Here is a 2,623-nt window from a genome sequence, read left to right as displayed (position 1 = left end):
CTGAAAGCAGAAACAGACTTTCATTGAAAACATGAGGACAAGAGCTTGGGAAAGACCCTGAGCTGGACCCAGCAGCTGTAATAATAGGGAAATCACTGGTATTTATCATTAGTATTCTGTGAAACCAACTGCAACTCTGGGATTTCTGCGCATATGCAATTTAAATTCCAAAGCTTCTCCAAATAATATATTCAATGCACCTTCACGGGTAGACCCATTTGCACTTCTCCACCACAGTCAAGGGAAATCACTAAAATGGACATAAATCCAAGCTCCCTATGAATTATATGCCTGCGAAATTCCTTAAGCATGTTACTCATAGTTATGTGAGATCTAAGTGAGTTTTTAATTCTCAACCATAGTTTCTGTTTGGCAAACTATCAGCCTCAAGAAAATGTAAGTAGCTTGTGATGCTTTCCAATGGTTCATTCAGCTCAGTAGATATTTTAGATTTTTGATAAACATTTGCCCAATATTTCATTTCCCATTACCGTGTATGAATGTGCCGATCTTTATTTAGCACAGTGAATATTTTAGAGGTTAATATGAAGTTACCAATCTAGTGTGCAACGCGAGAGAATTCTTCAGTGTAGTCGGATACTCAGCCACCTTGATGACATCACTTCTTGAACTGATGTCTGACAACAGCGGATGTCGGGATAGGGTAAAGTCTTGCCACAGATAATGCTAGATTGTGACAAGGAATTGTACTTAGCAATACACAGTATTGCTGTTCTGCTTAATTTTTTTTTCTTTCTATTTATCTCACCCTGTTTCTGGCTCAGCCTCTGACTGTCTCTGTCGCAATCCCTCTTTCTCTCTCTCTCTCCCACTGTCAGTTTAGTACCTTCCTGAATTGTTAAACCCAGTGCACTCATAGCATTTTGCACACTTTATCCTTTTCAAATATTATACTTTCATAGAAAATGCCATTCAGCCAGTTGAGTCTAAGCAATCCCATCTGACCACCCCATCAATCCCATTTCTCACTCACATCCCTGTCACCTTTTACACACCTATGAACTCCCCCCTGATTCTGTCATCACCCGCAAACACTAGGAGTAATTTATGGTGGTCTATTACTCAATAGCACATCCCTGGGATGTGGAAGGAAACCAGAGCAGGTTGAGATTCTCTATCTAGTGAACGGGGGAGCTGAAAACGTCACACAGAAAGTGCCTAAGGTTAGTATTGAATCCAGGTCACAGGAGCTGTGTGTCAGCCACACCTGCTGCTACACCATTATGCTGTTCCTTCCATTCGCTTGTATCTGCTTCCCTTTCATTGTTACCCTGAATTAAAAAGTTCAAAGTAAAATTTATTATCGGAGTACATACATGCCACCACATGCAGCCCTGAGATTCTTTTTCCTGCAGGCATACTGAGTAAATCTGTGGAACAGCAACTGTAAACAAGGTCAATGAACAACGGACTGTGCAAATGCAAATATAAATAAATAACAAGAGCATGAAATAATAAAGAGCCTTTACAAATATTTTCTTAAATTTTCTTTACATAACTGTTAGAAATCACTGTTCAATAGAGCCTTTAAGGACATTAAAATTTTCTTTATGTAACTGCTAAAAATGACTGCTCAATTTTTTAGAAGTTTATATAATATAACAAAATTAACATTCTAGCAGCAAAACTGGCTTTGTCATTAGAAAATCAGGGAATAAGTGCAGTCTACATCACCAGATAGAAAAGAGACCATTTAAGGGACAGAGAGTTAACCACACTGTCACAAAGCATTAGAGACTGGCACCTAGACTTAAGAATTAGTTGAGCTGTATAAATATTAAAGTGAAATGTCGTACAGATTTTAATATTTAGTATTACATCTGTCTTTAGTACCAGCAGTGATGTAAGTAAATATGCAACATCATCATGAAGAAATAGCAAGGGTAGGATGTAACCAAAAGACAAGTATTTCAAGGCATTGACAAAAGACTTTGCCAGGATTGAGTTTCCATTGCCTAGAATGACTGACTGAAAAGACGATGGAAGCAGAGTTAACCAAAACTTTCAAAAGGGCATTGACTATACAATCATAAAAGCAACAACTGACATTCATGAAACACATTTTATTGGGTTAAATGCCCCTATATGATCCATAAGAGTGTTAGATTCCACCCCCTTTAGAAAGATATGGCTGGATGGGTAATCAAACAAATAATGAACCTATAAAAGACAAGAGAGCATGTGTTCAGGGGCAGGATGCCCTCCTCTTGTTCCAATAGGTTTCCATTTTGGAGTATGTAATTTGTTACAAGCTGAAGCAGACTTGCTTTGATTTCCTGTGTGATTTCACTGATCTTGTGTAAGGAGACAGCTTGTAGGAACTGGGAAGAAGAGCTTTAGACATGGTTTTTTGTGCCACTTATGTCAGAGTTTCCACTAATTACCACAAAGGAAATTCCTCTGCTTTTAGATGTTCATGGATCACATAAAGTCATAAGAAAGAACAGCACAGAATCAGGCCCTTCAGCCCATCTAGTCAATGTCCAACCATTTAAACTGTCTACTCCCATTGACCTGCACTGGAACCATAACCCTCCATACCCCTATCATCCATGTACCTATCCAAAATTCTCTTAAACGTTGAAGTTGAGCTTGCATGCAC

General features: G+C 38.5%; 1 protein-coding gene across 1 annotated transcript in view; it reads right to left on the bottom strand.

The window, feature by feature from the left end:
• Window positions 1–2,623, bottom strand: part of musk (muscle, skeletal, receptor tyrosine kinase) — a 257,472-nt gene that overhangs the window by 101,390 nt on the left and 153,459 nt on the right. The gene's annotated exons all lie outside the window — the stretch shown is intronic.

Source organism: Hypanus sabinus, chromosome 7 (assembly GCF_030144855.1).
Source record: "Hypanus sabinus isolate sHypSab1 chromosome 7, sHypSab1.hap1, whole genome shotgun sequence".
NCBI classification, from domain to species: Eukaryota; Metazoa; Chordata; class Chondrichthyes; order Myliobatiformes; family Dasyatidae; genus Hypanus; species Hypanus sabinus.
Note: the sequence above shows the minus strand (reverse complement) of the source record. Positions and strands in the feature narration are given on the sequence as shown.